This window comes from Lontra canadensis, unplaced genomic scaffold (assembly GCF_010015895.1).
Source record: "Lontra canadensis isolate GAN:19392208 unplaced genomic scaffold, GSC_riverotter_1.0 scaffold39, whole genome shotgun sequence".
NCBI classification, from domain to species: domain Eukaryota; kingdom Metazoa; phylum Chordata; class Mammalia; order Carnivora; family Mustelidae; genus Lontra; species Lontra canadensis.
In genome coordinates, this window is record NW_022631033.1 from 5724966 (window position 1) to 5739786 (window position 14821).

The window sequence follows — 14821 nt, forward strand, 5'->3', positions numbered from 1 at the left end:
TTTCCTTTATGAATTCATCATCTAATATGGAAACGACATGCCTGAAATTAATATTAGGAACAGCAATAGACTCAAATCATTCACACTAACAAAAGGAGTTTTCTGAAACTCTCACTAGAACTCGTATTTGTTTCTAGTAAGACATAGCATTCCTATCTTATTTTGTCCTCCCCATCAATCAGAAAAAATATATATATATTGTAGCAAAGTCAAGATAAAACCCTGTACCATAAGGTCCACACGGACCTGGCATGACTGGTAGACAGGTGGCAGCAATCTCATGTCATGAGCAGAGAGAAGTGGCTTGAGGTTGAAGACCACTCACTGCCAGAGTGCAGGGGTTCGTTCAGACAAAGGGACTGTCACTCTGTCCAAGAGACCTAATGCAGAAAAATCTGAAACAAAGAGCAATTAAGAAACAATCCAAACAGCTACTTCTCTCTACCGTCAGGAAGGAGTTAAAAGTACAACACCAGTGGTGCACTGAGAGCTAAGTGATGGGACGGGACCACACTGGAGAGGAGCTGGTCATTCCTGCAATGACTGTGGGGCCATGAGACAGACTAGGTACTGGGAGCAGTGAGCGGGGTCAGATTACACTTGTGACAGAAAAACAGCGCAAGTATGTATCAAAGAGTCAACAGTGCCAGCAGATGCCAACAAAGCCAACAGCTCCCCAGTATGAGGAGCTAGAGCTGGAGAAGAAGGAAGCCATGGTGTTCCATAAGGCCTGCAAGGATCAAGACAACAGCTTCTGTGAGCTTCTGCAAGCTCATGGGAAGCACCAGCTGGCCGAACCCAGAACTGATGGGAACTCAGGTGGAGTTCACTGAGGGCAGTGATGGAAACCAGGGGTCTCTCTCTCATTGTCTCAGGCCATTAATTTCATCATCCACATATTGTAGACAAGACAACATGAATTTCACTTAGAGAAATAAACGACTGAACTATGTCTTTGGTGCACTGATGTTTGTTCTTCATGGTGATCCCAGTGAGTGAGTGGATGTGCCCTCCGGGGAAGGGGGAGTGGAGAGCCTACCCCAGGCCATGTGCCCCTTCTCCAAACGGCCCCTTCCCACCCTGTCAGTGAGCTTAACATACACAGGTGAGGAAGCCTACATAAGGAAGGAGAGAACGACTCATGAGTTGCATGAACTCACATTACTAGCATGATAGCAAATTCGACCCAACAGTCCTTCTGAACCCTTGGAAATAATCATTTATGATTGAAGACTGGCATAGGTGAAAATAATTACAGAAAAAGGCTTATGATGAAAATTTGTGGGTAAAAATAATTTAAAAGTGAGCTTTATACTTTAAAGGTATATTAGAGAATTATGTTTAGAGAAAAGGAACCCATAGAAACAGGTAGTACAGGCTGCTAAATTATAAGATAGTTATGAGGATTAATTAGACTGTGTTAGTAAGCTTTCCTGCAAAGAGAAAGCTTTGAGATCTCTGTCCCTAACCCAGGAGTGTACCTCTCATGACTGGAGGTAAACACAGCTACACACTGGGAGGCCCTGGAAATACTGGTCGGACACAGTGCATCCCATGACCACTCCTACTCTGTGCATCCAAGCAAGTCTCCATGGGCAATTCTGAAGTCTACAGGAAGCCCAAGAGGAATAAAAATTAAATGCCCCTTCAAGGGAAAGGGGACATGAGATAAAGTGAAAATAATAATGAAGCCCATTACAAAAATTATCTGTAAAATCTAGGAAACACAGATAATAAAAACTATTCCTTACCAGATAGTATAATAGTGTCTAAAAGAAATAAGTCCGCACTGCTGATTAAATAAACAGATCAGTGAAACAAGGTGGAAAACCCCACATCAGGTGCACATAGAAAATTGTAGTAAATAATGATGACGTTTCACATCAGCAGGGAAAAAATGCCAATAATGTGAAGACAACAAGAGAGACATTTGTGGGAAAATGTCCATCTCCAGCTGACCTCCAAGAAATAGCCAGTGGGACAGATTTTTAAACTTGAGAAATGAGACAAAAAGTACTAAAAGGGGGGAAATAAAGTTGTTTATATTCTTTGAGAGCAACCATTTCTGATTAAGGCATACAATTCAGATGTTATCAAAGTAAAAATGGACAAATCTGACTACAAAAATAATTTCTGCATGATTAAAAAAACTCAAGGTAGAAAGACAAGAAACAAATAAGGAAAAGTATTTCCAACATTACCATAAAGGAAAGGTTAGTCTTCTTAGTTTATAATGATCTAAGCATTGATAAGAAATAACCCAAAAGAAATTGGACAAAAATGTAAAGCTGAGAAGACATTTTACAGAGAAAGAAATTCAAATATATCTTAAATAAAAGGTAATAATTCTCAACAATAAAATCACAGTGATTCCAATGAGATAGGCTTCACCTGTCTTCCTGCAAATTTCAAGTAAATGACAGCATTCTGTATTGACAGAAACAGGGGCTAATAGGTGTGTTCATGTATTGCTCCAGGAAGGGCAAGTTCAACCTAGAGTACTGGCAGTGTTTATCAACATTTACAATTCAAATATCCTGTAACTAACAATTCTACTGTTTGCAATAGTGAATAGGGAGACTCACACATGAATGAAACAATGTATGTACAAAGAGAGTTACTGTATCTTTCCCCATTAGCACCTCAGGGCAAAGGGTTATCCCTACTATTCATTCATGACACGCTTTCATCACTGGTCCATAAGCGACCCTTTAATTATTGCTTTTTCACATAACGTGAAACATATTTACAAATACTCCATCTTGGGCACCTAGGTGGCTCAGCTGGTTAAGGGTCCAACTCCTGATTTTGGCTCAGGGCCCTGCATCAGGCTCCACACTGGGCATGGAGCCTGCTTGGGATTCCCTCTCTCCCTCTCCTTTTGCCCCTCACCCCTGCTCACGTGCACGCTCTCTCTCTAAAACAAAACAAAACAAAGCCCACCAAACAAAACAAACAAAACAAAATAAAGGCTATGACCTTGAAGATGATATGCTACCCCTTCCCACACCCCAGTTAAGCATTGTCCTGAAATCATATTCATTGTTACTTTATTTTTCGGAGAGTTTAACTGCATCTGTACATATCATATCATATATGTAGTGGTTTGGACTTTGACCACATATGTATATAATGGGACTCATTTTTCCACTTAAATTTTTACTAAAAATCATCCATGGAGTTCACTGCCACTGTAATCATTTTGAGATACAACCTGATAATATTCCATTATAAAACATACAATTTATTCATTCATTTTCCTGTGGATGCACAATTGGGTTGTGGCCAGGTGTTTGCTTTTATACACAGTGTTGCTACAAATATTCTTGTTCATATCTCTTGAAGAACATGTTTAAGGGCTTCACTTTGGTGGGATTGCTGGGACATGAGTTCAGTCAATATTTAACTTTAGGAGTTAACACTAATGTGTTTTCTAAAGAAGCTAGGACAACTGAGATGATCACCAGTAATGTCTAAAAGAGTCCATGGATTCATACCTGCTACAGAACTTGATAGTGTCGAGTTTTTCATTTTTGAGAATTTTTCATTTTTGGACATAAAATTGTAACTCACTGAGGTCTTTAATTGTATTTTCCTCATCACTAATGATATTGAAAATCATTTTATGTTTTAGTGGACAAAATATGTTTTGTTCAATCAAATGCCTGTTTATCTTTTGCCAACTTTTTTTTTCTTATGAAATTATTTTTCTTATTGTTTTGTAAAAATTCTGCATATATTCTTGATAGGTCTTTTCAATTGTGTTTGTGAAAATCTTGTGTTTTGCACTCATTTTTATCTTTTTATTTTTTATATCTTTTTACTTTAAAATATTTGTTGAACAAGAGAGCTTATTGTCATAGTCATTTACCATTTTTTTCTTTCATAATCAAAGCACTTTGTATCTTATTTAAGCAACTTGTTCACTCCAAGGTCCAAAGACTTTCACCTATAATTTAAAAATTTATTTGTATCTAAGATTATATTCATTTGCATCCAAGATCTATAAAGAACTTATATAACTCAACACCCCCCCCCAAATATAATCAAGTCAAGAAAAGGGAAGAAGACATGAACAGACATTTCTCTAAAGAAAACATACAAATAACCAACAGACACATGAAAAAATGCACCACATCACTTGGCATCAGGGAAATGCAAATTAAAACTACAATGAAATATCATCTCACACTGGTCAGAATGGCTAAAATGAATAAGACAGGAAACAACAAATGTTGGTGAGCATGTGGATAAAGGGGAACCCTCTTCCACTGTTGGTTGGTGCAGCCAATGTGGAAAACCGTGTGGAGGTTCCTCAAGACGTTAATAATAGAGCTACTCTACAAGCCAGCAATTGCACTACTGGGTATTTATCCCAAAGATACAGATGGAGTGATCCAAAGGGGCACAAGCACCTCAATGTTCATAGCAGCAATGTCCACAATAGCCAAACTGTGGAAAGAGCCAAGATGTCCATCAACAGATGAATGGATGAAGATGTGGTCCAGATATATGATGGGCTGTTACTCAGCCATCAAAAAGGACGAAATCTTACCACTTACATCAATATGGATAGAACTGGACAGTATTATGCTGAATGAAAAAAGCCAGTCAGAGAGAGACAATTATCATACGGTTTTAACCATATATGAAATATAAGAAACAGCACAGAAGATCACAGAGGATGGGAGGAATCAGAGAGGGAGAAAAACCATAAGAGACCCTTAACTATAGGAAACAAACTGAGGGTTGCTGGAGGGGAGGTGGGTGAGGAGAAATGGTAACTGGGTGATAATGGGCATTAAGGAGGGCACATGATACGATGAGCACCGGGTGTCACACGCAACTGATGAATCACTGACCTCTAATCTGAAACTAATGATGTTGGCTAATTGAATTTAAATAAAAACATAATAGAGTTTTTTTTTAATTCCTTAATTCTTCTGCAGTTAACTCATTAATACATGAGGTGGTAATTCAATGTCATTGTCAGAAATATAGCTATCCTCCAGTTCTATGAATCCCACCACCTCTCCTGACTGATCAGACACATGGCATGTGTCGGTCTTCTACAAAAATGCTAGTTTATTGGCCAATTGTCTGATCCTGAGCCAGTATCACACATTCATAATAAAGTCTATTAAGACAAGTCTCTTCTTTCCGCCCTTTTTCTTCACAAGTACTCTACCATCATCTGCCGTATCTTTGCTCCATATAAATGTAGAATCATCTTGTTGAGTTCCATGGTGGAGGGGGTGGGGTGGGGGGAGCCCATAACATTTTGATTGGATTTGCATTGCATCTGTACATCCATTTGAGAAGAATTAAAATTTGTACATTTTTTAAAAGATTTTATTTATTTGTCAGAAAGCAAGCAAGCATAAGCAGGGGGAGCAGCAGGCAGAGGGAAGCAGGCTCACTGTTGGGCAGGGAACCCAATGCAAGACTCAATCCCAGGACCCTGGGATCATGACCTGAGCCAAAGGCAGATGCTTCACTGATGGAGCCACCCAGGTGTCCCTAATTTTCACAACATTAAGTCCTATGTATTCACAGGACAAAGAATTAGGCTCACAATATATAAAGAATCACTACAAATTGATTCACCTGTGTATTACTTTAGATCTCTGTAAAATTTTAGGACTTTTATATAGACATTTTACACATCTACTGTCTAGTTTTATTCCTACCTACAGGATATCATCAGATGCTATTATAAATTCCCTTGTCTAATTATATGATTAAATGTTTACTGTGCTTATATTTCTAATCATTATTCCATAGGCTTTCTGGGATTGCCTACATAAACCATCAGAAGTGGGAACCTGGGGCGGGGGGCCTAAATCTGGGAAGAGAAAGCTCCTTCAGTGTAAGAAATTCTAGGGGAGGGACTCAGATGCTGGCAGTCAGCACACAGCACGCCCAGGAGCTGAGACCTGGAGGTATAAGTACCTAAACTCCTGAAAGTGGGTGAGGCTTGGGGTATCCTCATGCGTGTCTTAGTATCCTCCATGCTCTGACACTATTCCCCACTGCGGACCAGATACTACACAGCGATGCTGCATCCCCCGAGCAATTCCAGAGGCCTGGCCATCCAAGACTTACGCGGGGATATGGTCACCAGCCCCTAGGACCCTCCTCAAGGTGCCTCTGTGGCTCCTGCAAAACTCAGGTGGCTCATGATGGATGAGGGCTGACAGCTATAAATGTAACCCAGTAAAGCCCATGGCAGTGACTGCGCCACATTTGGGATCATCACCGCAGGAGATCAACACAGACTCTGGCACTTGATGTGACAGCTGATAATTTAGTGAAAACCTTCTCAGTAGGAAGAAAACAAAGCAGTTTATCTTCACATAATGGGGAGGGCAAATTCACTGTTTTGCACTCCATCTATGCCAACTCTTACTCTCTCTTATAATATAGTTCACAGGGGCCTCATTTATCTTCACATGCTTTTGAACATCACTTTGATCCAGTATTGATTAAATCATTATGCCTGAACCTGGAGAACAACAAGTAGTAAGTACCCTGGTGCCAGAGGGTCCCATTAAGATACAGGGACTTAATCTATTAATAGAGGTTTAGGGGTCCAGTGTTCTAGGACATATCATAATACTCCCTCTAAGATACAGGGCAAGTCCTTCTATTTCCCAAAGTTTACTACTCAAAAAGAATAGCATTTGGTGGGCCTCTCTGGATTTTCTCTAATAGACTTTATTTTTGGAGCAGTTTAAGTTTACAAAAAAATTACATGAAGGATACAGAGTCCTTATCTGTAAGATGGGAACCCACTTTCATCTCATCTCATCTCATCTCCCCCACAATTTCTTCTACCATTTCAGTAACATTAAGAATAGTGTCACAGCCCTAAAAACCCCTGTATGCACCTATTCATCCCCTTTTTCCTCCCCTGTCAATTACTGATTTTTTATTATTAATTTTTTTTAAGATTTTTTTATTCATTTATTTGACAGAGAGAGATCACAAGCAGGCAGAGAGAGAGAGTAAGGGAAACAGGCTCCCTGCTGAGGTGACAGCCCGATGCGGGGCTCGATCCCAGGACCCCAGGATCATGACCTGAGCCGAAGGCAGAGGCTTAAACCACTGAGCCACCCAGGTGCCCCTATTATTAATTATTTTTATTAACATATAAAGTATTATTGTATTATTTGCCCCGGGGGCACAGGTCTGTGAATCGCCAGGCTTACACACTTCACAGCACTCACCATAGCACATACACTCCCCAGTATCCATAACCCAACCCCCCTTTCCACACATACACCCCCCCCTTTTTTTTTTTACCATGTATATAGTTTTACCTTTTGTCACAAAGTTGGAATTACACAGTATGAAGCCTTTTCACATTGGCTTCTTTCACTTAGTAATATGCATTTAAAGCTCCTCCGTGTCTTTTCGTGGCTTGATAGCTCTTTTTTTTTTTTTTAAAGCACTGAAAAATATCTCATTTTCTGGATGGACCAGAGCTTGTTTATCTTAGTATCCTAAGCTTGACAACTCATTTAGTTTTATTGCTGAATAACATCCCATTGTATGAACATACATTCAGAAGTGTCCTACATATTCTTGACCATTTTTTTTCTTTCTTCTTTTTAAAATATTTTATTTATTTATTTGACAGAAGGAGTGAGATAGCGAGAGCAGAAACACCAGCAGGGGGAGTGGGAGAGGGAGAGGGAGGAGCAGGCTTGGCACCAAGCAGGGAGCCAAATGTGGGGCTCGATCCCAGGACTCTAGGATCATGACCCGAGCTGAAGGCAGAGGCTTAACAACTGAGCCACCCAGGCACTCTATTTTTCCTTCTCTCTAAATTTTATAATTGTCTTGTTCATTTCCATTTAAAAAAGCAGATATTTTTATGAATTTTCATCCCCACCTCAACTCAAGAAAAACTGAATAACATTTTGATTGATTCCAATTTGGGGCAATTATGAAAAAAAAAAAAAACCCTGCTAAAAGCACCTGTGTGCAGGTTTTGCGGGGATGTAGGTTTTCAACTAATTTGGGTAAATACTAAAAACACAACTGCCTCTTTGGAGTTTGCAGGCAGTAGGCATGACACTTGGAAATCCAACCTGATCCATTTATTGAGGGAACGCAGAAAGCTCCATGTTTAAGTTCAGCCAAAGCCAGAGAGAGTTCCTGTAGGTTCAGACTCTGGGCAAGCTCCATGGCCTTATAGCCCTGTAGATCAGTGGTGGTAAAAATACTGCCTGGCATCTCTGGCAATCCCTGAAAGGAGACTTAGCACATAGAACCTGATGCCCAGACTACAAGACACAGGTGACAACATATCTGCAGCTGTCCATTAGAAGCCGATATTACCAGTGCCACTGAGGCACTGGTTCTTACTGGCCCATCAACCACCCACTGTGAGATGAGTAGCATATTTTGAGCAGAGTCTTTGCAGATCCAGAAGGTATGAGAAAATTAAATGCACGAAATAATGACATGTTCCTGTCAATTCACATATGGAAGGGTTCTTTATGAACAACTGATGAAAGAAGAAAGAATGTGTGCCTAGTTCCTACATGGGTCAGTGCATCATGTGGTTACTATCAGAAAATGAGAAACTGTCACATTACAGCCACTTCCAGAAGTGGTCTTGAAGGGCAATAGTGAAAATGATGCTTTCAGTGGATTGAGCTGGAAGTGTTGAACTTGGAGATCTACTTTAAATAGAGACAGAACTGGCTGAGGTATATACTCCAAGGCAGAGGTTACCCAGCATTTTGTTCATGAGCAAAACAGAAAAAACAATAGGAAGACTGAACACATGAAAGTATGGGAGAGAGATTACTGAACCTATAGGACAGGCATAGAATAGGCAGATCCTTGACACTCGTGTTCATGACCACCATGATGCTTTCCCTACAAAGATACTCTTAACATGTGGGAAGGATGACTTCTGTCACAGGTATAAATCTCCCTTCCTAGTGTCCATAGGGCTGAGGCAATGAGCCCATGAACTCAGTCACCTTTAGTGGTAGATAAAGAACCTATTTATGAGACTGAGACACAAGCTCCCTTTGATAACAGCTAACATAGGGACAAACACTGCCGAATATCTAATCCACTATCAGCAAAGACAAACAATGAGTCCTTAAAAAGGCACCACGCTCTGAGGAATCAGTGTGTACTTGGCTTCTATGCCTACCATGCCCTAACAAGTGCCACACTCTGAGAACCCTCATGATGCTTTCTCTATTAACATTATATCCCAAACAGTATTATCTCAGACCAAAGAACCCACTGTGCAGTAAAACAGTGAAAGAAAAACTATAACCTATTCTATGTCCCAGCCTAATTTTCTGATAAAGGCCAAGATAAGATGCCACTCATATTACCAAGAGCTAGAATAAATGAGCCAAATAATCAAGAAGTGGAAGACGCAGTTCAAGATGGCAGCATAGGAAGATCCTAAACTCACCTCTTCCCATGGACACAACTCTACAGCTACATATGGGTCTGAAAAAGATCCAAAAACAAGCAGAACAGCTTCTCTACAACTGATAAAAGGGTCACATCAGGGTAAACAGGAGATACAGAGATAGAGTCTCACCAACACCCCACCCCCAGCAAGGCAAGCCTCACTAGGGAGCAATTTCACAATCTGGAGATTCTCCCTAAGAAATGAGGGGTTTGTGCCTCACATCAAGTACCCCAACCCTAGGGACCTGCACCAGAGACACAAGCCCCCAAAACATCTGGCTTTGAAAACCAACATGGCTTACATTCAGGAGACCCCAAGGACCTAGGGAACTGAGATTCTACTCTGAAAGGGCTCACATAGACTCACTAATCCCAGGACACAGCACAAAAGAAGTTGGAAAAGCACATGAACCATCTGCAAAAAAAGATGCATTTGCTGATCTTAAAGCATGCTCTGGAGAGGCAAGGGATTATTGGGATCCCCTCCAGGAATGGAGATACTGGTAGACACCAATCCTGTGCTCTCCATCTATCTTGCCAGCACTAGCACTGGCATGCTCCACTGGTGTGCCCTGGCCCTATACTCCTCTCCTGCCTTACTAAAACCAGTGGATACATGTAGTCCACACAGGAGATACCCCTTAGGCATTGGCTCTGATGAACTGGGGACTTGTACTTCAGGGTCCCATGGGATGGAAACAGTAAAAGAGACAGTTCCTGGCAGACTACCACCTCCCAGGGCATGAAGAAGAAGGAGGAAGAGAAAAAGGAGGAAGAGGAGGAGGAGGAGGAGAAGGAGAAGGGAAGACGATGATTTATTTACTTATCCTATAACTTCAGCATGAGGGGCAGGCTTCAGAATGACCACAAATCTAGAGGCTATGGAGGTGCTCTAAGGGAATGTAGGCCAGGTACACCATCTTTGCATCCCTCCTTTGCTTTGCTACATCTTGTGGGTACCTCCCAGAAAAGAGTTTATACACTAGAGCCCTGATTTTCCTAACTCTCACTCGGGGCACACATTCAGATTGCCCAGTCTAGAGGCTAGCAGGGTTTACAAATGTGGCCCCAAAGAACTGTACAGTGGGTACTCTTGAGATACTTCCCCTTGGCATACAGACAGATCTTGGCAAATACAACAGTTGGAACTTAAAAAGAATAAATCAGGCAGTTTAGATAATCACAAAGACTCAAAAGACAACCAAGAATTTGTGTAAGGTTGAACGATAAGGTTAACCTCCTACACATGGACACTTCTTCAAGATACATGAGGACACTCCTTCAAGACTGGGAGAGGTAGATGTTTTGCCTAATGCATACAAACAAACACAGAGTCAAGCAAAATGAGGAAATAGGGGATATGTTCCAAACAAAAGGATACGACAAAACCTCAGAAAAAGACCTTAATGAAGTAGAGATAAGTAACTTACCAGATAAAGAGTTCAAACTCATGGTCATAAAGATGCTCACCAAAATTGGAAGAATGAATGAATGCAATGAGAACTCCAACAAATAGAAAATAGAAGAAAGTACTTAACAAAAGTCACAGAACTAAAGAATACAATAGCCGAATTTAAAAATACACTATAGGGCTCAATAGCAGGCTGCATTTTAAAAATACACTACATGGGCTCAACAGCAGACTACATGAAGTAGAAGAACAAATCAGAGCTGGAAGACAGCAGTGGAACTCACACAAACAGGGCAGGGAAAAAAAATTTTTTAAAGAATTAAAAAAAAAAATAAAGATAGCTTAAAAGTCCTATAGGACAACATCAAATGAAATAACATTCATTATAGGGATTCTAGAAGAGTGAAAGAGGAAGAAAACTTACTTGAAGAAGTAATGCCTGAAAACCTCCCTAATGTAGGAAAGAAAACATACATCCAGGTCTAGGAAATCCAGAGAGTTCCAAAAAAGATGAACCTAAAGAGATCCATGCCAAGACACATTATAATTAAAGTACTGAAATCTGGGGATAAAGAATCTTAAAAGTAGCAAGGGAAAAACAACTTGTTATGTACAAGGGAATTCCCCCTAAGACTATGAGCAGATTTTTTTTTTCCAGCTGTCATTTATTTTTGGCTCTTGGGGCAATGTTATATTTTCAATATGGATAAAAAGCAAGTTCAACACAAAACAGAAATTTGAAGTGTAGAACAAGATGAAGCCTGTCCTACAGGGAATAGCAAAAGGAAAAAATGAGATGTTGCCAAAGATGGGAGGGTCTCCTTGGTCCCTCTCTGGAAGAATGATTCAAAAGATTTAGGTGGCAGTACAAACCTTTCTGTATATACAGAGCAGAGCTGGGTATTTGCTAAGAAAAGGTGGGGATGGGGAGGGTCTTTCTGGAGGCTAGTCCCACTTCCCCTTCTCCAACCATGGGAAAAGGAAGGAATCCAACATATGAAGGAGGTTATGTAGGAAAGGGAAGGATTCTGCCTAACAGAGTGGGGCAGACCCCTGAAAAAGAAATAGCTCAGGACACAGCTTGGAAGAAGATGAAAAATAGAGATAATACTGTCAACACCTCTCCTGAAGCTGAGAGGGGCAGGGAAATTCCTGGAAATTAGGACTCAAGAGCTGGATATCCCTCTCCAAAACTGCTCTAGAATAGAATACGCTACCCCTTCCTTATAGGTACCTCTATTGCTATGAGGTAGCTTGGTTTCCTTTCCCCCGGGCTACCACATGGGCTTAGGATGGTGGCCATCTACTGGGTTTTAAGCACTTGGTTCTAAATGGGATCTGATGAGACACAGCTTCTTGGAGAATTATCTTAAAAAACAAAGGGAAGTACCAACAGGACAGATGGGAGAAGGGGACACCAAAAAGAAATACAGGGTTACCCAGAATGGCAGAAATCTAGGTTTCCCAGAGTGGAAGAGAGGAGATATTCAACAAACAACAAGTGTTTATTGAGTGACTATTATGTGCCAAGCACTGTATTCTAGGGCCTCCCCCGCCCCTCCAAAAAAAGGAAAAAAAAAAAAGAGACAGAGGCAGAAAATGTAATTCTGAGGGAAAGGACAGGGGCAGCTGAGGAAGAAGGCTGAGGGAATGGAGAAACCTGAGGTGATGATGCTCTGCCATAAGCCTCCTCTTCAGCCTCCTCACCGAAATCTTCCTCCTCTTCTGTGGTGGCATCCTGGTACTGCTGGTACTCAGAGACAAGGTCATTCATGTTGCTCCCAGCTTCAGTGAATTCCATCTTGTCCGTGCTCTCACCTGTGTACCAGTGGAGGAAGACCTGGCGCAGGAACATGGCCGTGAACTGCTCTGAGATGCACTTGAAAAACTCCTGGATGGCTGTGCTATTTCCAATGAAGGTGACTGCCATCATGAAGCCACAAGGTGGGATATTGCAGACTGCTGTCTTGACGTTGTTGGGGATCCACTCCACAAAGTAGCTACTATTCTTTTTTGCATGTTGAGCATCTGCTCATCTACCTCCTTCATGGCTATCCGCCCATGGAAGACAGCAGCCACAGTGAGGTAACAGCCATGGCAGGGGTCACAGGCAGCCATCATGTTCTTGGCATCAGAGACCTGCTGGGTGAGTTCAGGCACAGTGAGGGCACGATACTGCTGGCTTCCACAGCTGGTAAGAGGTGCAAAGCCAGGCATGAAGAAGTGGAGCTGTGGGAAGGCATGTCAATGGCTAGCTTCTGGAGGTCAGCAATGAGCTGACCAGGGAAGTGGAGGCAGGTGGTGATACCGCTCATGGTGGCTGAGACGAAGTGGTTCTGGTCTCCATAGGTTGGCATGGTCAGCTTGAGAGTGCAGAAGCAGATGTCATAAAGGGCCTCATTGTCAATGTAATAGGTCTCATCTGTGTTCTCTACCAACTGATGGATGGAAAGGGTGGCATTATAGGGCTCGACCACAGTGTCAGACACTTTGGGTGAGGGTACCACACTGAAGGTATTCATTATGTGGTCAGGATACTCTTCTCAGATCTTGCTGATGAGCAAGGTGCCCATTCCAGAGCCTGTGCCCTCACCCAGTGAATGGGTCAGCTGGAAGCCCTGCAGGCAGTCACAGCTCTCGGCCTCCTTCCTCACCACATCCAGGACTGAGTCAACCAGCTCAGCCCCCTCTGTATAGTGGCCCTTGGCACAGTTGTTGCCTGCCCCAGAGTGATCAAAAAACAAAGTTGTCTGGTCTTAATATCTACCCAAAAGGACCTGAGTGAACAGAGTCTATGGTCCCGGGTTCTAGATCCACCAAGATAGCACGAGGAACATATTTGCCACGTGTAGCTTCATTGTAGTACATGGAGATGTGATCCAGCTGCAGGTCACTCTCACTGTGGTAGGTTCCAGTGGGGTCAATGTCATGTTCATTACTGATTACCTCCCAGAACTTGGCACTGATCTGGTTACCACACTGACTGGCCTGGATGTGCACAATTTCCCTCACTGTTAAAATTCATTTTAATTTTTTTGCTCGCCTCAAGGTGTGTACAGGGCAAGAAAATGATATGGATTTTTTTTTTTTCTGTACTGCTAGTCACAGGATGGAAGGATGAGATGTGTCCCAGAGGCTGAAGCAGCAAGGTCCGAACACAGCTGCAGGAAGGTTCTGAGAGAGAGTATGAGCAGACCGTTTAGCAGAAGCTTTGCAGGCCCAAAGGGAGTGTCATGATATATTCAAAATACTGAAAGGAAAAAAAAAATAACAAAACACCATCCAATCAAGAACACTCTACCCAACAAGGCTGTCACTCAGAATCAAAGGAGAGATACAGATTGTTCCAGATAACCAAAAGCTTATCAACTTGTACCACTCAACTAGTTGTACAAGAAATACTGGAGGACTTCTTTAAGTTTAAATGAAAAGGCACAAATTAGTTACAAGAAAATATTTAAAAGTAAAAAAAAAAATAAATAAAAAGGAAAGGAAAGGAAAGAAAAAATCACTGGTAAAGTTAAATATATAGGAAAGATGGTAAATTAACCATTTATAAACATAGTATGAAGGTTAAAGGACAAAAGTAGTAAATTTAACAAAAACTGCAATGGTTAAGAGATACAGAAAATAAAAAGATGTAAAATATGAAATCAAACAAGGTTGGAGGGATAATAATGCAGAGTTTTAGAATGTATTCAAACTTAACTTGCAATCAACTTAAAGCAGACTGTCATATATAGGCAAATACATGCTAGCTTCATAAAATCACAAAGCAAAAACCTATAGTAGATAATGAGAAAAGAATCTAAGCATAGCACTAAAGAAAGTCATCAAAATACAACAGAGAGAGCAAGAGAAGAAGAAAGGAACAAAAGAACTACAAAATAGCCAGAAAAGAATTTACAAAATGTCAATAAACACATACCTACTAATAACTACTTTAAATATAAATGG

At 41.2% G+C, this 14821-nt stretch overlaps 1 pseudogene; it reads right to left on the reverse strand.

The window, feature by feature from the left end:
- Positions 1–257: 257 nt before the first annotated feature.
- LOC116874831 lies at positions 258–13437 on the reverse strand (annotated as a pseudogene).
- Between the last annotated feature and the right edge of the window lie 1384 nt (positions 13438–14821).